General features: G+C 31.1%; 2 long non-coding RNA genes across 3 annotated transcripts; both read right to left on the reverse strand.

Annotated features, from left to right (window-relative positions):
- Window positions 1–298: 298 nt before the first annotated feature.
- Window positions 299–5182, reverse strand: LOC143042154 (uncharacterized). Its single transcript, XR_012967894.1, has 2 exons — window positions 5065–5182; window positions 299–3734 (listed from the first exon to the last, which is right to left on the reverse strand). It is a non-coding gene; the product is annotated as an uncharacterized LOC143042154 (long non-coding RNA).
- Window positions 5183–8085: 2903 nt separating this feature from the next.
- On the reverse strand, window positions 8086–21589 carry LOC143042152 (uncharacterized). 2 transcript variants are annotated; one of them, XR_012967893.1, is made up of 4 exons: window positions 21223–21589; window positions 12239–12303; window positions 8774–8945; window positions 8086–8211 (listed from the first exon to the last, which is right to left on the reverse strand). It is a non-coding gene; the product is annotated as an uncharacterized LOC143042152 (long non-coding RNA). The 2 variants fall into 2 exon arrangements; XR_012967892.1 differs by lacking the exon at window positions 21223–21589 and adding an exon at window positions 21089–21138.
- Window positions 21590–26736: the final 5147 nt, after the last annotated feature.

Below are 26736 nucleotides of genomic sequence, written 5' to 3' on the forward strand. Positions count from 1 at the left end.
CACATAGGAATACCATACTAAACATGCATAATGAACAAATGTACGATGATAACAAGAATACATTAAGCATCATTAACTAGGATAACCAGCGATAAAAATTCTGCAATCTTTCTCAAAAAACTTTTAAAAATATCTTTAAAAACCATACACATATTTGTTAGATTTTCTATTGTCCATTTTCCATTACGTTTCCAAAAATGTGTAAAATGATTGTCACGCTGACATTCGAAACATATAATAATATATACTGAGCGCCAATGAAAACGCAACACCTAGTTTAAAAAAAATTAAAATAATGTTTATATTAGAAATGAGAATCTTTCAAAATAAATTGTTCTTGAAAATTAACAATTTTAACAATAGATCGATATCAAACAAAAATGTTCCATTGTCATCTTTCGTGCGCTATAGGTAAACGAAACATCCAATGTCGAATCGTCAACTCACAGTCCTAATAAAAAATGTTACAACCCCGTGGTGCAGCGCAATCTCGACAACGCCGTGGATTGATAATCCTGGACGTATAACGTGATCTCGAGGAATGTTATTCCATTTGTTCTGTAAAGCAAACTCAGCTGACTTTATGATATTGGTGGTGGTTTTCATCGTCTAAACCATGTAAAATTTGATGCAAAAATGGCTCCATAGGACCAAAATCCGGCGAAAAGGCGGGTGCTAAATGTCTATGTAACCGGTTTTTGGTACATATTGAATGATTTTCGGTCTACAGAATTCGATGTTTACGCCAGATGGCCGTTTAGATGGCACTTAGGAAAGACTGTGGTGCTCTTTAACAATTTCTGCGCAAATGGTGCTTTACTGAAATTGCTCCAAAGGTTCTACCGTGACCACCATTGAACTCTCGTGACCTTTGAACAGCCATCAGAGTCGATATCGGATATGCTAAAGACCAAATGTATCGGTCTTGGTGAGCGTTTCTTGCTTTTTGTATCCAGGACTGTGGCTTATCATTGAATGATCCATTTTGGTCGAATTTGTTGATGATTTGGGTATTGTAGAGGCTACAACTTCAGTCTTCTCGTAATTGTATGCTGTGAAAGGTTTCATTGGATCATGCCAAAAACTGCACGTCGCTGGTTGTCAGAAAGTCCTGGCATTTACTCAGATGTTTATTGCAGTTTCTGTACAATAAGGGCGGGAAAATTCATGACATTAGCCAAGCTTTAAATAACAAAATCGTGAAAATGGTGCGTATGTTGAAAAGCGGTGAACACGGTTTATGTCCGTTCAAAATAACCCTTACTTCGTATTTCTTCCAAAATCACTCAACCGTAAAATTGTCGACAATTGTCTTAAAAGTCATTTTCAACCAACTATACAAAGTTCTAATATAAATAAAATAAAAATGATAAGATTTTTTGGAAAAACAAAAGTGTTGCGTTTTCATTGGCACTCAGTATATATATGTAATAGAATGTAAATACGTACTATATTTGAAACTGAAACGTTTTGTAGAGTGTTTCAAACTTTTGTTAGAATGGTACATTTTCGAAATATAACAAAGTCAGACAATTAGGATAAACACATTGTTCATAAAGCATTGCATATAACGTCTAATAAGGTTGTACAGATAACAGAAGATAATTATAAAAGTAATTAACGGACATCATCGCTTAACGGTTCTTATCGTCATTATTAGTATTACAAGTACACACCCGTGATATCGCGTGTCCGTGACTGAATTAAAGTATATATATTTAAGCCTTGTTTTAGTAATTGATATTGTCATCTAATAAAGTTATGTCGATTATAAGATACACAGTTTTCTCTGCTTTCAAATCTTTGTTTGAACCCGTTGACCCGGAACTTATCAATTACTGGTAATATTATTTATTTGGAAAACAGAAGGTCCTGGCTATCCAGGAATGGAGTATTTTTTAATTAACAACATTGTCCTATATTAGTTATCTTAGAAAGTATTGCTGATTGCTGAATAAAACTACAATAGGGAACAATTTGACAATGATTGAATTTAATAGTGTCAGCCCTTTCATTATGACCCGTGTATATATCAAAATCCTAAATACACCGTTTGGTGGTGCGCCTGTCAAATGCGGAACGTACAGATAAGTTAATAGGTAACAGGTAAATATACTATTGGTATCGGTATCGGATTTGACCCGGAACTTGTTAATTATTGGCAATATTAATTATGTGGGAAACAAAAGAGTCTGGAGTGGTGTAATTTTTAATCTACACCATTGTCCTATATTAGCTATATATAGAGTTGAATTCTTTGATTTGTCATTTTTACCCGATGACCGCTGACAAATTGGACCTCGTAATTTTAGTATTATAGCTGATGGGAAAATAACTTTTTAATTATTATCATTTCGTTTATTTTTAACAGACTTTATGGATGGCCTAAAAATAGTTTATATTATCTTGAAAATAATGTGCATCTATACATTGTACATCTTATCGCTATTCATAATACAATATACATGATGCCACACTTGAAAAGTGATTGTTGTATGACGTCAATATGCCAAGCAGGGCAGATTATCGGGTCAACCGGGACATATTCCCAAATAACGATAAGGTGTCGTACATTGATAGCTTCATTCCGATTATGATGATTTCTTTTTCCTTTTTAGAAATGTCATCTACAATAGATAGTAAATACTAGGTAAATCTAAATTTTATTGTGATCAATTGCATTCCGAATATACATTTAAGAAGATGTGGTATGAGTGCCAATGAGACAACTCTCCATCCAAGGCACAACTTGAAAAGAGTAAATTATTATGAGTTGTAGTACGGCCTTCCACACGGAACCTTGACTCACACCGAAAAGCAGGATATAAAGGGACACATAATGACTGTTATATAACATTTCAAAAAGGAAAATACATTATTGTTCCAAAACAATACAAAATGTTAGGCATTCGTTTTACAGAATATGCATAACGAATTTGTTAAAGTCAAAGACGTACTTTTACTGAGGAAATTGTTATATCTAAAATCCCTTGGTTGGACTATCAAAGTCAAAGGGGATATATTTTTTTAATTTTAATTTAAATGGTAAATTTAGTTATGAAAAGTATATTATAGCTGATTTATGCTTGGTTCTTTTTTTTCATGCATAATAATATAAACCTTCAACATGTTCATATACCATTTTTACAAATCATTTTGTTTAAAACAGACAGTGGTTAGAAAACATATATGATTTAACACAATCTAATTAAAACTAGTTCTCCGCACTTGCTCCTTGGTGTGCAAATGTCACGCGTGGGAGATTTCATGTACAATTTTTAATTTCTATTAAATTGATTTAAACTATCTCTAAAAGCTATCTATTTTTGTTTTCTTCTTTTGAATAGTGATGATAGTGGCAAGCTTCTTTTTCCTGCTTAGGTTTTGTCTAATGTTTTTCTCCTTATTACCACATATTTTCCTGATGTTGTCTATCTGCTGTCTTAACATCACTATGTCCATGAAAAAGACAGTTCCGAAAATGACAGAGATGAATAATGCACCAAAGAACCCAATCGCATGTGATGACTTGCGTTCGTCTTTAGCTGATGTTAGTTTGCGAATAGTTGACGAAAGATTAGTTTTGTTTACTTTTAATTCATTTTGAATCTTTCGGATGACTGGCTCTAACTCTCTTTTCAAATCCTCCATTGTTTGATGTTGCGGTATTTTCGACTCCCAATGTTCAAGTTTTCTTTTGTAATCACATCGACAAGAACACATTTCCTCCGTTGCTAAAATAAACAACACGATTATCAAAAGATTAGTATGAATAAAAGCACAATTCATCAATTGATAAATTGATGTTACTAAGTCTTTAGTTTTCTATGTTGTGTCTTATACTTGTGTGTTTGTCATTTTCCTTTTTTAGGCATGGCGTTGTCAGTTTATTTTCGATCTATGGATTTGAATGTCGCTCTGGTTTATTTCGCCCATCTTTGATCAACGTAGAAAAAATATTTGGAACAAACAAATGAAAAAACAAAATACAAACAGGGCGCGATTTTTTATGATTTTGGCGTCTGTTATCGCAAATGATTTATTTAAGAGTGAATCTCACGCTTCTGCTCGATAAAGAACCCTTGTAAAACATGTAAAATATATATTAGCGTTCTTAGTAAGCATGTATCATGGTAAAACGCATTTCCTACTCAACATAATGCACCCTCTTTTGAATGGTATATTTGAAAGGAATAGTAAGACGTGCAACGTTATTGTTAGCTATACACATTATGTAGTTATGTATACGTATGTTATATATGCTTATGCACACACACAGAGCGAGTTATAATTATAATTAATATTTATTTTACTTTGTATTCTAACATTGCTTGAAATCATTTCTGTTCGTAGTTTTATGCAAACCACATATCTTTACGAAGTTGTCTAAATAATATTTCACAGAATAAAGCGTTTTGAACTTTTTCATTTTCTCAGGCTTGTAATGAATAAATTGTCATAAATCTGAGTGTAATGACTTTACAGGACGCAGATCGCAGGAAAGGATATAGATGTAAGGCTTGACATTCATTTGAAGAAAGGCGAAAGATACAAAAGGGACATGCAAACACATAAATATAATAAAAACTGACAACACCATGGCTAAAAAAGAAAAGACCAACAGACAAACAACTGGTCAAAAACAAAACATAGAAAACTAAAGACTGAGAAATATAAACCACAACATAATCTCGGGGTGATATTATGTGCTCTATAAGGCAAAACAGATTTTGTACAAAATGTGATATGATTTGACTCTTATTTAATTCTCACATTTAACATGAAGATTTTGTAATTTAGTTAAAAGAAATATGAATTATATGATTAATGCGAATGAACTAAAACAAATATATGAAACTAAGGTTCCAGCTCCAACAGACAAGATGACCTCGGCTTATCATTTAATATCTCTTTTGGTTATCTAACTCGTACAATTTGTACGTATTTAAACATCTATGACTGTCAAATTTTTGGACTTCAGCATTTATGGTTCGATAGAATTTTATCATTTGACCATTGCAATACACGTGCTTTAATAAAGATGTTTTTGTGAATGCAAAATACCTTTCAGTTGACAAACTGCACTGTACAAATCACTAATACTACACTTAACGTCATGCCATTTTCTTGCTGATTTATTTATAATTGCGCAATTTTCTCCACTGTACCCATTTGGTTCTCCTACAATAATAACAAACTAACAAATAAAAACATTTGGTTCTGTACGTCTGGATTTGGTTACTGGTTTTCCAATATCAACATTATTGTTTCGTAGTTGTCTTTCATCATTGCGTCTGTCAGTGTGCATATTAAACTTGCTTTGTGAGATCAATTCATGTTCAGCGATTTTGTTTAAAATAAACAAATAAATATACAAATATGTATGTGTTTTTGTAAGCATCCCACCTTTGTTTATCCCAATAACCAATATTATCCCTATATCATATTGTTTAAATGTTAATAAATTTTGTTGTATTGATAAAGTTATATCATGTTTATTTATTATATATGTTAAAAATTAAAGAGATCCGTGATGTAGTGGTTAGTGCATCGGACTACTATCACAAAGGTTCCTGGTTCGATTCCCGTTTCGGGATGAAATTTTAGGGACTGAATATTTTCGGCTCTCCCTTGACACCATTTGTGAGTATGGTCTTGAGGAAACGATGATAGTTAATCGGAAGGGGACGATAAATGGCCGACCCGTATTAAGAGAGATCCATATCTCTTGCACGTTAAAGACACCCTTGTGGATTCCGAAAAAGAGACAGCACTCAAACCCGCAAAATGGAAAGGAATTAATATAAGTTGCAAAACTTGTTTTCCAATCCACTATCAATCAATATGTTTAAACTAAAAAATGATTTTCAGTATGAGATTAAGAAAACAAATTTCAGAGGAACATAGAAGAGACCTTTGATTATTTATGATTTTCTGTAGGTTTAATACAGGTAAATGTTGAGTTTCAAAGGGAATTTTCAATACCTCATTCCTTTATCAAGCAGTTTATGTAAGACGATTTACACACAACACGATATTGTTTGTGCCTTTATCTTTTAAGGCAACAGCATATAGTGTTAAGGAAAATATTATGCTTATTCAAAGACCATTGTAGACCATTCATTCAAAAAGTTATTTTGTTGATCAATGTTGCTACAGTCATTGTCAATTCAAAAAGAGTTACAACACTTCCATTTTAATGATTATCCCATATCCACACTTATGATCCTCGACTGAATCCATCAGTACTTTGAAGTTATTCTTTCTATTGATGGCTCATGATATTTCGAACCTGTTAGCAACACACCTTCAAGAGTTTTGTCATTGACAACTTGCCTGTCACAAGTAATGTGGCTAGCTGGGTGATTTGTATATTAAGAACTTGCGTATGTACAATCAGGAACATTATCTCATGTAATTGAAAGTTTCACTTATCATCTTTTCTTCGTTTCATCTCTTACGATGCGAATCAATCTTAAAATTAAGCGATTGGCAACATCCAAGGTGATTGCTGTAAGTTTGTATTGTACTATTGAGGTTTGTAACTATTGTTTCCAAATGTGTGTTGGAGCTTTTCATTTTGCCATTCAATAAGGACTTTCCGATTTGAATTTCTTTTGCAATTCGGTATCTTGTTACTTTTTTCCAAACTTAATTGTACAAAGAATGACATTTTAAAACAGTTAGTTAATAAAGCTTCAATTTCTGTATATATATGGCAGAAAGTTATAAATAGACAATTAATGCAGAGTAGAGTATGTATAATAACGATGATCATAGTTGCAACTAAGTCGAGAAGCAGAGTTGGAAGTATTCCTAACATATACGAAGTTACAGAAAGGCCAAAATATGATACCTATACAATCGTTTTGTTTTTTCCAACCATATGATTTAGCAATTTCCAATAATCAAATCACTATCATCCTTTTGACTACACAAGGTTGTCACAAGATGGGAACTGTTAACACCATGGAATATTTTGTTCATGTTTAAGCGTGTTACTCATACAACCCATTATATGTTAAATTCATTCACAAGATTTTCATTTTCCCTCGATTCTGTAAAAATTGAAAAAGGTCTGGTTAACCGCTTAATGATATTTCGTCCTTCCCACAGTTAACAGTTAATAATTTAGCTATTGACAACCATTATATACATATAATACGTTTAACCCCGCCACATTATAAAATTGAGAATGAAAATCGGAAATGTGTCAAAGAGACAACATATCGACCATAGAACAGATAACAGCAGAAGGTCACCAACAGGTCTTCAATGCAGCGAGAATTTCCCGCACCCTGTGGCGTCCTTCATCTGGCCCCTAAACAAATATATATACAAGTTCAGTGATAATGAACGCCATACTGAACTCCAAATTGTACACAAGAAACTAAACACCTTATGATTAATTCTTCAACATGTTAAAGCTGAAAGAATTTTCATCTTTTTCAATCTTTTTATTATAATTTTTTGCAAATGTTAAAAACGATACAATACTAACAAAGGCCAGAGGCTCCTTACTTGGGACAGGCGAGGAAAAAAAAGTGGCGGGGTTAAATATGTTATTTATGTATGTGCCTGTCCTAAGTCAGGAGCCTGTAATTAAGTGGTTGTCGTTTGTTTTTGTGTTACATATTTGTTTTTCGTTCAATTTTTATACATAAATTAGGCCGTTAGTTTTCTCGTTTGAATTATTTTACATTGTCATTTCGGGGCCATTTTATAGCTGACTATACGGTATGGGCTTTGCTTATTGTTGAAGGCCGTACGGTGATCTTTAAATGTTTTTTTCTGTTTTATGTTGGTCACCTGTGAAAAGTTGTCTCATTACCAATCATACCACATCTTCTTCTTTTCTATACGTATGTAAAGAGAACAAACCTCTTAATGCATGCTACAAGATCTTGAATAACGTGTAGTACTTAAAAAATAACGTAACCGAATAGACCATGCCATGCCGAATGATTTAATCTCCAAATCACAATTATCTTATAAACCTAAAACGTCACCTGTGGGTAGACACTCTAGATAAAATACTTTCGTTTTAATTTGTAAAGTGAACCGACTTAAATTATATAGACACACTCACCAGGTGTCCAGTACAGAAAATCTGGTTTTGTGTCATCATTCCAATTCCATGTTCCCTCGTGTTCATTATCGGTAAGTCCAATCCAAAGTCCGTTCCATTCAGAAGATGTGCTGAACTTGACCCTTTTGATTGTAAAGATATTATTCAGTAATATAACAAACCTTCATGTAGTATATGTTTACAAAATGCAGATGAATCGAACAAAGTAAATGACTAGTGAATGTTTCTTTGTGTTTTTTTTTTTCGTTTTTGATTTTTCAGAATTAATTTCCTCGCATAAAGTTGAAATACACTATATATAATAACTGTTGTAGTAGGATTGCCAATGAGACAACTAACTGTGAAATACCAATGACCAAGACTGCCTCTCATTACAAATTGCTAACATTCATCTATTTTTTTAACCTCAGGTATTCGATGGTCTGAGTAGCTTTCATTTGTTAATAAATTTACGACAGTTGTAATATATTGACCTAAGAAGCAAATTTGATATGGGCGCATGGTGTCATCTGGACAGTGTGCGGTCGTTGTCTCAAAAGCGTTTATATCACACATTCTTTTTTAGAATAAACGCTAACAAGTATATAATTATGATGACGTTTTTGAAATGCTATATTTTGAAAATTTTATTTTAAAATATCTCAAAGAAAAAAATAATCTTGTAAACAGGACATAACAACTTACTTTTGAAGCAGCATTTTCGTAACATAGTTTTCTTCTTCTGTTTTTGGCATGATAATCTCAGCACGTTGATCATGACAGTATTTTTGTGCTTTCCTAAAGGTAAAAACTTGATGAGACATTTTGTAACATTGCAATCCATGCAATTCCCAACCTGAAGGACAAGTCCAAGTACCTGTTAACCAAAACAAAAGTATTAAAACACAATGTGTTGTTATCGAACTGTTTGATGTATTATTTTGCTGTTAGTTTTTCTCGTTGATTTGAGTTTATTCTAATTTAGATCGTGATTTTGAACATTGATATTAAAGTCTGATCAACAAACTTTTTCTAGAATTCTAAATTGAAAAACTACTTATACGTGAATGAATGATATTTTTAATTTTCTAATTAGGTAATAACCAGTAAATCCTAGTTCTTAAGTATCATTTTTTTTATGTCAGAGGATTGACTTGTCTCATTATTTTGTGAAGAAAGTTTGTAAGCTGATGTAATTGTTTTAGTGCTTTGCAAAGATATACTCGTTTTTCTAATGGAATAAGTATCTGCAAGTACTATATCACTCAGTTATCAGAATTAGTAACGTATCTGATTGTCCCAATAAATTGGCGCAACTACTAGAACTAATCCATTGACACAAGATAATAGGGGAATTATCCCTAATCAAATTTGACTTGTCTGAATATACATCATATGCTTGTATAAATATTATCTAAGCATAAAGCGATATTGCAATTGTTCATTCCTACATAGTTTCACGAACAAGCTTTGAATTAGAGATGTTTACGTATGTTTTTAAATCAGTAATTTGTTTTTCAGAAAATATTTTCTTTTCATTAGACAAAATTAAATACAGATCAAATATTCGATATACATATATATATATATATATATATATATATTACATATATATATATATATATATATATATATCAGTCTAAAGATTTGCACAACGGTACTGATATAAGATGTTATAATACGAAAATGTTGTTATTAAATCGTGCTGACAAATATTTCGGCTCAACAAATGGCCTTCTTCAAGTGTCACAAGTTTTAACAATACCTTCAGTATTGTTAAAACTTGTGACACTTGAAGAAGGCCATTTGTTGAGCCGAAATATTTGTCAGCACGATTTAATAACAACATTTTCGTATTATAACATCTTATATCAGTACCGTTGTGCAAATCTTTAGACTGATATAATGTTTTCCTTATCTGCATAGTATCGCCTATTCTAGACGATCCGGTACATAGTAAATTTGCTGGTTGGTCGTTTTTATAGACTTTTATATATATATATATATATATATACAACTCGTCTAAACATCAACCCAACAATGTTAGATCTGTAAATTTGCTTTCGCAAATATGTATATACGTATAATCCGTTTACAACTTACAGGAAAGGAGGAGTGAGATTTCTAGTAAGAGAAATAAATAATATTAAGTTCCTTTAAGTATTTATTCCAAAATGACACCACCAAAAATGGCTAACAGCTAACATACTGGCGTCATATGTCTATTTACATCTTTTATCAATTTCTTTTTTGTGGCATGTATTATTTAATTTGCTTGATAAGATTACATTCGCAAAAAAAAATTATAACTTATTTGTTTAAACTTTTAGGTACTAGTAAAGTTAATTATGTTAATGATTTTTTTTTATCAACGTGCGTGGTATACCAAATTCGAGGATGCATTTTGTCGTTATGACACAGGTAAGAAGATTGAATCATTGCTTAAATTTCTAATCTTGTTTTTTTCATGTTTAGTACGTATCAGCATAAATATGTATATATATATATATATATATATATATATATATATATATTGTTTTATTAAAGTGCAGCCTGATTTAACATAATAATACAAATATGAAACATATTTATGTCAGCCAGCCTTCATAGACTTATGATGCACTGTACTTCTAAAATTCCCATAGTTACCTGTGTATATGTATTTGACGTATCCTAGTAGTAATATTCTATTTATTTCTTATTAAGAAGTTCCAGATAAACAAAATAAGCGGCCATAGAGATGAAAATACATATGTTACAAAACCTTTGCATATCAATTTATTTTATATAAACATGATATGGTTGCATTTCTGTAAATATGGACATTTCAATTTCCCATAGAAACTCCTTTTACGGCTAAAACTGTACCACTTTTACTATGAAGTAGGGATGTCAACGAGTACTCGAGTACTGGAGTATCGCTCGGTAGTACCGAGTACCGATTACCAAAGTAATACTCGACTAATCGGTTTCCTATTATAATGGTGTTGTTTTCTTACATTTAAACAAATCTAATTCAGAGCGCCTCCTGGGTTTTTATAAATAAGTCAAAAGTAATAAAATTTAAAAACACAACTCGAATGTTTGCGTTTAACAGTTATTTAAAACATTTCCAAACAGAGGTATATGTAGAATATATGGCACAAGCATTTTTCCCAAGGCTGTCCCTGCTGACACTGTTATCTAATCGTGGTCAAGTCCCCACCTCTGTACCGTCAGCGCATATATTTTTTACAGTATAACTGTTAGTTACCTATTCAATTTGAGAAATCGCTACGTCCCAGAAAGAGTTGACATGATGATTTAAGTTAAATAAGAACAATTTTGTTGCACCATGTGTCGACCTTCTGCAAATAATTAATGACTAATTATAACCCTTTGTTAATCATTAAATGTGTTTTTACGGTTTCCAAATACTGTTGCATGTTGTTAAGTTACATTTTTTCTATTGATATTAATTACTACTAAATACTTGATTAGATTAAAATCAGTTTACACAATTGGTCCATAAAGTCACTGAGCTATCACTTAAAGTATGAAATGCCTGGGAATATTATCTAGTCCTAGGTAATAACGTTGATCATAAGACAACGACACACAAAACATAAATAGTATAATTTTGTGTTTCTATTTTGTAAATGTTTTACCGAGCGAGTACTTGCGTATCGCTCGGTAAATCTTACGAGTAATCGATTAGAAATTCTTCACCGAGTTGACATCCCTACTATGAAGTTTTGAAAAAAATCTTATCATAGAATTGAACATATGAACTGCAATTTTTTTCAAAGGTCTTAATATAGGGCTGTGTGGCATATTTTCAATGTTTGTATGCCCTGAACTGCTCAGAATTTAAACTTACACTTATTTTCTTAACTACCCCTACCTCAAATGAAGGGTTACCACAGATTTCAATATGAACAATATGCGCATGTTTATTTACTGGTAACATTCCCAGGTTATGTCTCTATGACATGGAACACAGAGAGCATAACTGGCAACCAGAATGTAAACAAAATTGATGTTCTATGAATATTCATAATCTCCCCAAAAGAGGCGTGGTTTGAGAAACAGCTGTATTTACAAAGTGCAACCTATAGGGAAGCTCAATATTGAAAATTGCAAATTGAGGGAGAAACTAATTAATGCAATCAACATGAGTTTTTTACTTACTTTGGTGTGATCCTATAACAAGCTGGAACACAGAAATTACCAAAACCTTAACAAAATATTGCATCCTAAAAAAAACATGTTACTCATTAAACACAAAAATACGAAGTGTCGAGAAACTGAATCATATCTAAAATTTTATTCTAATTATTGACATGAAAGAATAGTATGCAACATTTACTGTGACTTCGAAATGCAGTTTCTCCATTTCGTAATACAGATCGGTGTAAGTAACTGTCTCAATGACAGGTTTCAGAATCCACATTCAATTTGTTCTATGTTTAATGTACATGACCTAATGTCATTTTACGCAATATTTTGTTATTCAACACCCTATTACAAAATTCAACAAAAATAAAGATTCGATTTTCGGCATCCTACACTATATCATGTATATTTCCAATATTCATATTTGTTTTGGGCATTTTATTCTCACATTCTCAAAATTAAATTTCATTATTTTACAAAACATTTTAACATTAGAATTATAGTATTCAAAGATACATAATCAACATTTAAGATGCAATTTCTATGTTGAAGATCAACATATAGATTTTTAGCATTCAATTCAATTGTATTATCATAACTTTATTTCCCTCATTCGTTTCTTTATCCGACATCTAAAAATTTCAAACATTGCAATTTCTATATCCGCCCTTCAACACTCAATATTAAGGTTGATTTAATTATGATACATTTTTTTCAGCATTCTTTTTCCAACACTTATTTTTTTTAATGTCTATAAACATATGAAAATTCAACTCAAACCACCAAAGATAACAGTAAATTATAAAGAACAAAGTAAAAGTTATTTGACATATCGCCTTGAATTTAGTGAAACTATTTTTTTCATAAATGCTTCTGGCATTATGCATGCCTACCAGCTTTTGAAAAATTGTGTGGTTTGTCCAAATTATCGGTTACAATACACAAAAGAAGGACAAATAGTGCTGTTCAAGGAAAAGTATAAATTTAAGTAAAAGAAGATTAGGAGACATGTCAATAAGGTAGCAATTAAACAATTAAAATTACCAAAAGAAATCTATAGATCAATGTATAAAGTATTCAACTGTTAAAAGGTTATAAAGCAACGTTATCTCTAGATGTACATCGTCTTGAGTTTATAAAGGTTGTGAATAATGTTTACCGAACAACCAAAGACCTGCCACTAAACCCCATTCTAAAACTTGTAAATTAAACAATATTAGTGTATGACATAGACACACTGACGAAAATGCTAGAGTTCATTGTCAGATAATTAAACAATCTGTATTTGCGTGTGACAGTATAAACTGACGCTAAATTATTTTCTGCATAAAATATATGTCTATGGCGTTGTCTTTTGGAGAAGCTGCAGTTACCCTGGTCGTAATTTAAAAACATGCATCCTTCCGAGAAAAACATTACTAACATCACTTTTTTCTTGTGATACTTTATCAAGGAAGATAACCAATAGAACGTTCACCTATTTTGTAATTGTGTACAAGCTGTAGTAAACATCATGAACTTGTAACCTCAAGTTTCCAAAATATTCTAAAGAATCACCAAATAAAAAAGAATGATGCTTTTAAACACCCAAGATATATGTTATGACTCAGATTTTTTTCTGTCCTATCTTCATATGCAACCGGATGAGACGTACTATGCTTTGATGGTATTGTATCTTAGTTCATGGTTTGATATTTATCAACAAGATGTCTCAGTTTTCACGATTCTTCTGGTTACCCTTAAACATGTTAAACGTATGCAGTATGATAGCGATTTGAAAACTCTGTTTATTACGTAATATGTACTGATTTAAAGGTCATCGCAGGTTTTTCCTCGTATGACCAAAAGAAGAAAAAAATTAAAAGAACAAAACGTGTGGATCATTTTTGTAAAGTTTATTTGTCGCTATTTGCGTAATAAAAATTTAGACTTTCAATTCTGAAAGACGTTACGCACGTTATTGCGTCAATACCGTGAAATCAACCAGTCCATACTAATAAATAGCTTTTTTATATAATTAAAACAGTAAAGCTATATGAAATTTATATAAATAGAAGAGACAGATAAATTCTATTCCGAAAAAAATGAAAAAAAATAGTTTAATTATATTTGACAAAAGTATAAAATGAGGACATACATATTGACAAAACGTCAAAATTATGCGTATCAGATTAGTTTAGTTTAAACATATTTATTTATAGTGGATTGGGAAACAAGTTTTGCAACTTATATTAATCCCTTACCACTTTGCGGGTGCGAGTGCTGCCTTGTAGTGGCATTAGCCTGCTCTTTTTCGAAATCTACAATGATGTCTTTAACGTGCAAGCGATATGGCTCTCTCTTAACACGGGTCTGCCATTTATCGTCCCCATCCGACGGACTATCATCGTTTCCTCACCATACTCGAAAATGGTGTGAAGGGAGAGCCGAAAATTCAGTCCCTGAAAATTTCATCCAAGAATGGGAATCGAACAAGGAACCTTTGTGTTAGTAGTCCGATGCACTAACCACTACACCATGGCTCTCGCGTATCAGATGTAACAGACTATAGAAATAATAAATTTTTCAGGGGTGTTTCAAGTCAGGGGCCTCTGGCCTTTGTTAGTCTTGTATGATTTTTAATTTTAGTCTCTTGTGTATAATTGGGAGTTTAGTATGACGTCCATTATCACTGTACTAGTAAACATAATATTTAAGGGGCCAGCTGAAGGACGCCTACGGGTGCGGGAGTTTTCGCTACATTGACGACCCATTGGTGGCTTTCGGCTGTTGTCTGCTCTATGGTCGGGTTTTTATCGCTTTGACACATTCCCCATTTTCTTTCTCAATTTTTATTGTTCTCTTTGAAACAGTGAAAAATCCGCGAAAATTCGAATGAATGATATCCTTCATATCTAAAGTATTACAACATTACTGAATATGCGTTGATATAACTTCTAAAGCTATTTTTACAAAAATAAGTAGTGTTCACCATGGTCAGATCGAGAAAATGTGTAAGTTATTAAATTTATGGGTTTATAAAATGTTATATTATAATAAAATTCGTTTTCATAAATATGCTCTCAAAAGTACTAAGAACATATTAAAACCGGTTTTTTTGCGATAAATAAAAATGTAACGGCTTCTGGCAAATGTCTTGCAAGAAGGTCCACTGTCAATTGTGTCGCTTTTTACAAGTAAACAGTCATTAGCGATGTAATTTATTGAAAATTTCGATTTGTTGCATGCAAAATGGTGCTTTACCATAATTGTCTTTTAACTCTACAAAACAGTTGTATACTTTTTGATAACTTGTGTAACCAAACCGACTTCGTTTTCAAACAATTCAATGTATAGCAAGTTCGTCCACTGGACGATTTGCTTACGTTTACGTTGTCGAATCTGGACGATATTTATGTCTAAAAACATTTTTTTTTGTGTTAGATGCAACTTGGTGGTATCATATTGGACATTTTACTATAGTATCAACAAGACCACAAAGTATTCAAAAATCCGATGGAGATTCGTTAAGACGTGGTTTTAAAGTTATGACAAAGCTATATTGCGAAGGGATAAAAAAAATCAACAATATCTTTTCAAATTTTGGAAATGTTAAACTGCTATTTGTAATTTCTCAGCAATAAGATTCATATGTATGAAACTTGAAATAGAAAATGAAATTGTTGTGCCTGTAGAGGACTATATACTCCTCTATATCATACAAAGCTTGTAATGATATATATATATATGGGATGAATAGTACTATTTTTTCTGACAATCGTTGCATTTCTTAATCTAATTGTTCCGTAATATACAAAATGGTAAAAATCGGGAGCAATCCGACATTCCCATTGAAAAAAGTTTTGATTTTTTTAAAGCATTTAAACAAGGAACCAAATGACAAGTCAGACTTGAACATACTATATATTGACCCTAACGATATCAAACGTCTGAATAAAAGTATAAATAGAAACATTTCAAAGGACGAAATTAAAAATGAATTTAAACAAATTAAAACCAATAAGTCCCAAGGGAAAGATTTGAATGTAAATGAGTATATCAAGTCAACAGAAAATATATTCATAGACTTTACGAACAAATATTTAATATTATTTTTGTACCAGGTGTTGTCCCAGATAGTTGGCTAATTGGAAATATTAAACCGTTTTTCAAAAACAAAGGTGACAAAATGGACCCAAAATGATTTGTTTCCAATTTTCAACATTTTTTGGAAATTCTAAAACATGTAAAAAGAAAAAGAAAAAATGTTTTGTGCTTTTATTGATTTTGAAAAAGCTTACGACAAAGTTTGGCGGGATGGACTATGGTACAAGTTGCTTGTGAATAATATGAATGGTAACATGTATAATATAATTGTAAATATGTATAACGGTACAAAGTCTTGTATTTCTTATAATGATTGTAAATCAGATTTTTTCCTGTGTAATAACGGGGTACGCCAATGGGAAAATTTATCGCCATTTCTTGTCGCCTTTTTTATGAACGACCTCGCGTCATATTTATCAAACTGTAACTTAGATGGTCTTCAACGATTTCAAACGAAATTGAAGTCAAACTTAATAGATATTTATATTTAAAATTATTTGTAATTTTATATGCTGATGATACTGTGCTTATGGCAGAATCAGCTTCAGATCTCCAAAGGCAACTCATTTCAAGATTATTGAACGCTATGTAAATTAAAAGTAATTGCTGATAAAGTAAAATCATAAAGAAACACTTCCAAAGAACCTTAATTTTAATTTGAACAGACTAGAATTAGAAATAGTGAATACTCTTAATTATCTATGGATAGACTTGGCTAGAAGTGGGAATTTTAAGAGAGCGAAACAGACTATAGCTAACAAAGCTACTAAGGCTGTCTATGAGGTTCTAAAATTAGGCAGAAACCACGGCCTTGTAATCAAAACGCAAATCAAATTATTCGATAAAATGATAAAGCCTATTTTGTTGTATGGGTTCGAAGTATGGGGTTTTAGCAATAACGAAAGAATCAAAACATTTTGCAAGATGCTTTTAAATTTGAAATCTTCTACATTGTCATTTGTAAATGGATATAAGTTTTTATGGTTATGTACCATAACAAAAATTCTAAAACGATGTGGTTGAACATAAATTTGGAACGCACAAACTTTTATTAATTGGAATTGGCTGCGTCTGAAAATTGGTAAAAACCTTAAAGATCAATTGAAAGGAATTGGCATATTAAAACCATTTTTTGTCAAAAGTGATTATTTTCGAAAGGTTAAATATTCCGCGGTGGTGTCTTGCCATGGCTTAATTTGGACTTGTATGTTTGCTTTTTGGCCTTGAATGCATATATATGTTTGTCCCTTATATTTTATTAACTGTGCATTTGCATTCAGCTATCGCAGATCAAATTTATTTGTTCATCGTGTGTTAATTTACGTGTTTTGATTGAGTTAAGCCCTTCAATTGATATTCTATCGTGTGGCTTTCTATGTTGTGTTGTAATGCTATTGTTTCAGAAACAGGGAGAAGGTTTCATACCATTAAACCGTTTAATACCGCTGCAAATGTTTGCAGCTGTCCTAAGTCAGGTATCTGATGTACAGTAGTTGTCGTTTGTTTATGTAGTGTATACGTGTTTCTCGTTTCTCGTTTTTTATATGGATTAGACCGTTGGTTTTCCCGTTTGAATGGTTTTACACTAGTAATTTCGGGGTACTTTATAGCTTTTTGTTCGGTGTGAGCCAAGGCTCCGTGTTGACGACCGTGCATTGCCCTATAATGGTTTACTTCTATAAATTGTTATTTGGATGGAGAGTTGTCTCATTGGCACTCACACCACATCTTCCTATATCTATATATTGTTAGAAGGATCACCCAAAGTTGTTAATTAGAAAGTATTTAAAGATAATTTTAGTTCGGCCGCTTATTTAGATATTTTAGATAACAAAAATCTTGTAGAATTTTGCAGATTTAGAATGACGAACTATAAATTGCCCATGGAAGCTTGTTTAAGACAGGCAGACAAAAAAAACTGTACTCTGTGTAAAAAAAATTAACTCGGGGATGAATTTCACTTTATTTTAGAATGTAGAATATTTTAACAGGACAGGAAAAATTACATACAAAAATATAGTTACACCAAACCAAATATTTTAAAGTATAAATTATTCATGTCATCTAAAAAGAAAATAAAGCTGATAAACCCTGCAAATTTATCAAAATTATAAATAAATCTGTGTGTACTCAAGTCTTAATCTAGTGTGAAGCCACCCCTGTTTATTTTTGTAACATGTCTTGTACTTATTGTGTTTATTAAATAATGTATATGTTGTAAATACATAGATATTTCTCTATACATTGTCAACGTGATGGTTTATTGTATATATATATATATATATAAAAAGTCAAGTGTTCTTTATAAGTAAGACCCGAATAATTTGTAAATCCCAACAAACATTTTATTGAAGCACTATGAATATCTTCTTTCTCTTCGGATTTAATGGGAAAAAATTGCATTTAAGTACTTTCTATGTCATTTGGTTTCTAGTAGAGTTTTTTTTTTCATTGGCACTTATACCATATCTTCCTAGTTTATATAGACTATTATCTTACCCAAATACATACATTGTGTCGTTACTTCCAGTGGTAAATATTTCATGAATTTTCAGTGCAACCAAAAAAGAATTTAGAAGTATCCATATTGATGTGCAAACGAAATAAAAAGATTTTCTACAATTATTGGCGTAAAACGTCAAATTTTAACGTCACCAATTGAGATGCAATATCGTGCGTAACGTCATAGTAACCATTAAATATACATTTCCTTTAGATAGTAACTCATTACAATTTGTTTTTATTTTAATGACATAATTGTTTGTGAACTACAACCAGTGGGGTTATCGTTATTTGTATAATAGAATTAAAAATGTAAAACCTATATGAGACAATATCTGAAAACGTCTAATTGTTGGCAATAAAAAAAATGTCTTTAGACCCAGTGTTTCTATAGCACAAATCGAAGAATACACATTGAGTATCTAAAAACTGTGGTCTGTAATTCAAACAATTGTTAAATGTGGTTACAATGGCAATTTTAAAAATGGTACAAACAAATCCAGTTCTTTCCTATTACCAAAGTGAATCAATTTTTAAAAGTTTCTCATGGAAATAAGGAATAAGTTTAAGTAACTATTTGTGGTTTACTAGTATATCCTGCAATAGTTTATCAAATGCCAATTATTGATTTTAGCATTTGCAATACAAAAGGTTTAGAAATATCCTAAAATATAGTCAGATATGTTGGTAACATGAAAGTATCTTGAGTAACAGGACAACGGTAACCGGACAGAGTTGGTAACAGAAAGGATTTTTTTTTCAAAAAAAATTATTTATTTTTCAAAAAAAATTATTTATTTTATAGTTTAAAAAAAATACATCATTTCAGATTTGTCACAATTGGAAGACAGCAAACAATGTCATTTATCATTTTTCATTTATGAAACTGTATTTGCAAGATGAAAAATCTGCCTCGGTAATGAAAAATTCTAAAATAAATTCCTTTCTGTTACTATCTACTATACTAAAATTGCACAATGTTCTCTGCTGTTATCAAAAGCACAATACCTATTTTTTCTTTCAATATACTGTATATTATTTTGAAATTTATTTTATATGGTGATGATAACTTATATTAAATGAAATGGTTGGCATATAGTAGATTAACTTTTTGATTCATCAGTGAAATTGTCTTGAACATCCTTCCTGTTACTGATTATGGTTAAACTGTTACTTTTTATCAGTTAACATGACAGAACGTAACAGAAAGGAATTTTGCAGTACATTTTGTTCATTTACTCGAATTGTGTAGAAATTTACTTACATGTACATATCAATTTGATAAGATAATATAAAAACACATGCACCGTTATAGTGCTGACAATGAAATATTCTCAGAAGGTACACAAAAAGGCTGTAAAAGGAGAGAACAACACAATTATTTTCTCCAAATTCTGATCTTTGGGGAGTTCAGATTTTTCAAACTGGCTGCTATTCACCTATGGAGTCATACATTCAGGAAATGATGCTCTTCACTTTGCATTACAAGAAATAGATTTTTGGTCTTTCAAACGTGTCCATAGGTGAACAAAACAGCGATAACAGGAGGGAAATTAACCCTGGGTACAACATTTAAAAGACCCTTAAAAATGCAAAATTTCTTACATGCTTTAGTTAAAACTAAATCAGACAAGTATTGGAGTAGTTTTTTTATATAATCTATCAGATTTGTGAAAATCGGAAGGCTGTTTACTTAATATAGATATTCTTTGAATGATTTAATTTTCAGAAAATAACAAGGGGCAACATGATTTTTTGGGGGTTTGACCATTTAAATTATAATATTTTATTAGGAGAAATATTAAAAAGAATGTTTGATTGGGTGCAGTTGGTTCATTATATACTCTAATTAATACTGAAACTTAAAATTTTCCAAAAAGATGCCTGAATAAAAAATTAATTGCTGGTGAAAGACGGGACATGGAAATTATACTTTTTCATATATTGTCTCATATAATGAATATCAGTAATGTAAGAATCTAATTGACGGATACTTGCGTGTTTGCCGCCTTTAACATATTAAACATGTTAAAATCATCTGGTGAAGAAAAAAAACGTGTTGCTCTTTCGTTAGGTGTATTTATATACATAGTACATATCAGATCAAATAGTGTATCTGTTTTTTACATATAGTAATATTCAAGATATTTTTCTACAAAAGTTCTATAAAAATAGAATCGGAGGTCAAAATCAAAGCCACATTTTATAAAAAGAGAAATTTAATATAAAAAATTGTGAGTGAACGGGAATAAGAATTAATGTAATCAATGTACTTACTTAGAGGTGATCCTATCAATAGCGGAAACATAGAAATGACCAATAGTTTTCATAGAAATTAAATAATAATGTATTCTACTGGTATTTAATTTCATTTTTTCATGTAGATTTAAAAAAAGATCAAGTTTACTTACTCAGCGACTAAGACTGGTGTCCATATTCAACATCCACATACAAATGTTCAACAATCAATTGAGTTTATTCAAATTGTTATTTGCATCAATCGATCCATAATCCAAAATTCAGATTTCAAAAATTCGATTTCAACATTCAATATTTAAATTTCATATGTAACATCCTTTTCAATATTTTTTATTTTATTTTGTTTTAACTTTAATATTCTTTTTAACTTTTTAATATTCGTTTTTCAGCATTCATCTTTCAATTTTATTAAATTGATTTTCGACCTTAAACATTTGGTTTTTAAACAATAAACATTCGTTTTCCTCATTTAACATTCAACCTTCTATTTGTCATTAAATCTTAAAATATTTTTTTGAAAATAAACACACCCAAGAACATTCACCACAAATAACGCACAAACCAAAAATATAATAGGGACGACACAAAATGCAAATTTTATAAACGACAGACACCATATTATATAGGAAACAGAGACGAGATTTGCTGCCTAACAAGCAATCTCTAATATGATTACAATTATTTTCACAATACTCGTCCAATTAATTTTTGTGACATTGATGCTATGGAAAATCAATTTAATAAACTAGCATTTGGATTTGGAATATTATCCACAATCGTCCACATGTTTAATAGTTGTGTAAGACAATACTTTGAATAAAATACTTCCTGAAAATGATTCTAATGGGTCCGAAAACAACATTTTAATTTTTATCTCTGCAAATTACATTGAATTTGATAAAACAATATAGTGACTGTGATATTACCTAGTATGTACTTTCCGCTGTTGATCTTTTATTATCTTTCTTCGTGATAAAGCAACATCAATTTTAAATTTATATGAATGCTGATTTATATATACAAATCAGTATATGTGGCATGGTTGCGAAAGAGACAACTTTCCACTAAGGTACAAATGCAGTTAATGTTAGGCAATTAAAGTAATTAAAGGCAGCTGTACGGCCTCAAACAATCAGGTTTTATGACAAATAGACGGCTATAAAAGTCCTAGACATGAAAAATACGAAACAATGTAAATCAGATTACTAACCATGCTAACGGAAAAGTAATGAGAAACCCGGTGTGTAATATTTAATTCATACATTTTAAATCAATGCCTTTTCTTGTTCATGCATCCTGAGTGTCCACAATCATCTTAAAACTAATTAAGAAGCAGTTCCCTTGGACAAACCGATATCGGACGGATGTTCCTGTCCAGTTGAGGCATTTGATTTCATGTCCTCAACTGTAATTAGTTTATTGACTTAAGCGGATTTGATGAATATTATTCTGCTTGTAAATCATGTGGGTCAAACGCACTAGATGAATGTGATTCGTCATTTTAAACTTTTCGTCACAAGTGTATAGGATCATGGTATGGGGGTTATTAAACTTGTAAATGTTTTTGATATATTTGACGTAATATACAGGCTATATAAAATGTACAAAGAATATGATAAAAAATGAGGGTTCGTATTTAAAAAATAAATAATATATGATAAAACTGCTACAAAACAAAGGATTTTTTTCACAAAAAAATGTTTTGAAAAAATGAGAAATATCTATTATTTAGTTTAGACTTTTGTGGGGTAATCAAAGAGAATAAGAAAAGAATTTGTGAAGCGTTTGCTTTAATTGAATAGAAAATGAACCTAATTCTACTTCACTTGTCCCAAAAATAAAACTGTACTTTTAGATTTTGAAAAACAAATTATAATTTGATTCCAAATCTAAATATTTCTGCTGAAAAGAAAAACTTATCAAAATTTGTAATATGCATGAATGTATACAATTTGTCGATCTTTTTATCAAAAAGCGCCTAGTGAGAATTTGGATTCTGTAAATGTATAGTTTATTTATGATTTTGGTAATTAAAATTGTTTAACATTCTAGTTTGTATAGTATTCCTGTTTGTTAACTATTGAATACAAATCAATCCTTCGAGTTATAAATTATCAAAAACCGTCATATTGAAATTCAAATTTTTATACCTTTCTGATACATGACGTCCTTGCAAGTCAGTGTAGCCAAATTATTCTAAATCGGACAACTTTATTCACTCTAGAAATTAATGACAAATATAATGAGTAATAATGTGGGACCCTTTCATAAAAAATTTCTTTTGAAGCCGGTCGGTTAGCAAATATGAAGGATATGATGCACAAGGACCTAGTTGTTACTATGGGAAATTAGCTTTTCGACATCATTACATTGCACTAAACTCAATGGCAATTCAAATGAAAAGGTCTGGTAATGGATTATTTTAGCCTAAAATTCAAAATATATATGATGACAGATAGTTGAAATTTGTCAAACCTCTTAGTGTTTTTTGAAGTCAAAAGGGCCTGGAATGCCGTATAGCGTATAAGACATGGATCGATTATGGTCTTCACATATGGACATAGTGGGTATTTTCTCAAAAGGAGTAGATTCAGTAACACCTCTTTTTGGCCCCAAAATATAGCAGTTTTACAAAATTGGGAAAAAATATCTTTAAACTATTTATTTCAAAGTAGAATGCTTCTGCTACATAAATATGTGCTGTTTTTGACAATACAATGCACATATATCGGGTACTAGCATCATTAAGTCATGCTAAATTACTGACAGCTTCACAATTTTAGCATTTTAGCTTAATTTTCACGGTTACCGTCTCAAATGAAAGTGGCCGCATTCGTGTTCATTCATAATATTGAAATGTAACTAGTATTTGATGATGATACATAATATATATAAAAGTTGAGGATGAGCACGGATGCCGCCAATTTCATTTTTGACAAAAAACATCTGAAAAGTGACTTTTTTGGCATATTTGATAGATTTTTCATATTTAAGCTTGAATCGGAGCGTTTTAATGACAAAAAGAATTGAAGCGTTTTAATGACAAAAACAGTTAAAGTCTTTCATATTAACTAATTGAATCAATTGAAATAGACACTTCAGTTTTTAAAAAGTGTCTAAAATCTTTCGTTAGATGAACTTAAAATTTGAGGCCAAAATCGACCCTTACCGGACCTACTTCTTTGACGTTTTCTGTGGAAAAAATATTTTCAAAGACTTTATGACACGTAAAATACTACATTTATACGTCATATCACAAATATTTTGAGCTTTTATTGATTCTGAGGAGTTGCAGCTCAATAAAATCAGTAATTTTCTTTAGTTGTCTAGATTATATTCGTATCCTTTTTTGATAAAACAAACAAGCTAAATATTTGTACAATATGAGGTCATTGTCTGAATTTTTTTTCGTATGAGGCTGAGAAACTGGGAAAAGGGCGAAGTTTTACCGAGCCCTTCCCTTATTTTGTGTCGATTACAAAAAAAGTTTATATTTCTATGACATTGACCTAATATTGCTTTTATACTGCAACTTATGTTTATACAGCTATTTGAATTATGACTCAAATTTCAAATTTTCATTTCTTACTGAACCCTTGATTGTAAACAAATGGTTTCATGATGAAACTGACATTGCACTAATTGCAGTATACATGTTTAGTCTGGTCTAGTTGTGTTTCTGACTTTTAGAAATTCAAACAAAATTCACGTGAGTCACCATCAATTTGGAAGAATAAGTAACAATAAAATGTTTAACATCTTATTACATAGATCAACATTGTTTATTCATCTACTGGCGCGTTTCAAATCATATACTAGTAATGTAGTGAACTATGTAAAGGAAATGATGTATTTTAGACTAAACAACATGTGTTAATAGAGGTTGATGATCTTGACGTTAATTATATTAGGAGTTTTATTACAATAGATTGATATATTAAAAGTATTTGCGTCTGCGTTTCTATCTAATAGATCAATTAATGCAAAAGAAGGCACCAGCGTTGGCAGTAAGAGGTGTGAACATATCGGCTGTTATCTGTTCTTTCATCGGGTTGTTGTCTCTTTGACATATTTCCAATTTCCGTTCTAAATTTAATATGCAGCAACTCGTAATAGGAATTATGATTTCAATTCCAAAAGCCACGCATTAAATTTCTGCAAAGTAAAAAATATTTAAAAGTATTGCCTTGTACTGTCAATATGTAACCTTGTTTTACATTGTACACAAAAGAGATAAATTTAAAATGTGTTTGTAGGTCTGAATATGCCTTGTTTGTTTTACATTGAATGTGGAGCAAGTCCCAGTTAAATATTCTGTGGAATGAATTACAATTTCAAAAAGAATTATGTCTCCTGTTATACTTCGAATTGTTAAACGAATAATTATAGACGTGCATCGATGTCTTTTGTAAGTTATGATTGATATCTCCACCATGTCCACGTTATTCCACACAGAGGGGTGTCAGGATTGGTCAGGTGAATTGCCGACCGTAGAGGGGTCTTTCGTTTGGGCAATTATGACACCCCGAGGTGTGTTATACAACAAAAACCTATGAAGAATATGCAATATCTGACTCATATACCGTCAAATATTATTTTCGGCAAAGATTAGCAGATATGCAGAATTTTATACTATTTACCGATTCGATTAAAGTGGGAAATTCTTTTTTGATCCGTGTTGGTTTTCATATCTTACGTGGAATAAAAGTAACTAATTAATCTGCATGTAAGCATGAACAATCATTATACAGTTATAACAAAAATATCACTTTAACTACGTGAATCAAGACACAAATTACAAAATACATTAGACTGTGTACGTATTACCTGTTTTCAATGTTAAATGTGCGTTTACGATGATTATTTTATTAATAAGTTTAAAAAGGAAGACAGGTTTGTTTATGTCATTATCAACAGCACACAAAGACTATTAAACGAAATTAGTAATTACACCGTGTAGAACGCCACCTGCGGGGTGTCGGCTATGTTCACTGGTATTAAAGAGATAATAGTAACTGCAATTACGATTATCCCAATATGGCGACGGTAGATATAGGTAAAATCTTTACACTCGTTTTTCTTAAATGTAGCATGTTTTTGTCAATAGTTACTCAGCTGCAAGGTTTATCTATACCATTACATCATATTTGAATCGTAACGGTGCACTGGAATTGTCTAAGAGCTGTGAAAATAGCCGTTGAAAAATTCGGGATGATAATCGTAACTCCATGGTATTTTTCTTCTTTGATAATCGTAATTTTCTTTATATGATAATAGTAACTGAAACATAATAAATGTGTCTTTCAGCATTTCAATGGTATTTTGTGTGTTAAAAATGTAAATGCCCAGTTAAACGATGACATTAACGCATATAAAAATTAATGAAGAAACTTACAGGTTAATATCTAGGAAAAATTTACCTATATATCTCTAATTGATGAGAAAAAGGATGGATTAGCTATATCCCATATTCCAAAAGTGCAATCCTTTCAATTCATTGCTCAAAATGAAAGTCACGTATACCACATTTTCATATGTCAAAAAAGATATATGCCTGTTTCATTGATTTCAGGAAGGCATTTGATACTATTAATAGAGATGCCCTCTTTTACAAATTGTCTTATTACAACATATATGGTCCCTTTTTTTTAGTATAATGAAAGATA

This window comes from Mytilus galloprovincialis, chromosome 8 (genome assembly GCF_965363235.1).
Source record: "Mytilus galloprovincialis chromosome 8, xbMytGall1.hap1.1, whole genome shotgun sequence".
Taxonomy (NCBI): domain Eukaryota; kingdom Metazoa; phylum Mollusca; class Bivalvia; order Mytilida; family Mytilidae; genus Mytilus; species Mytilus galloprovincialis.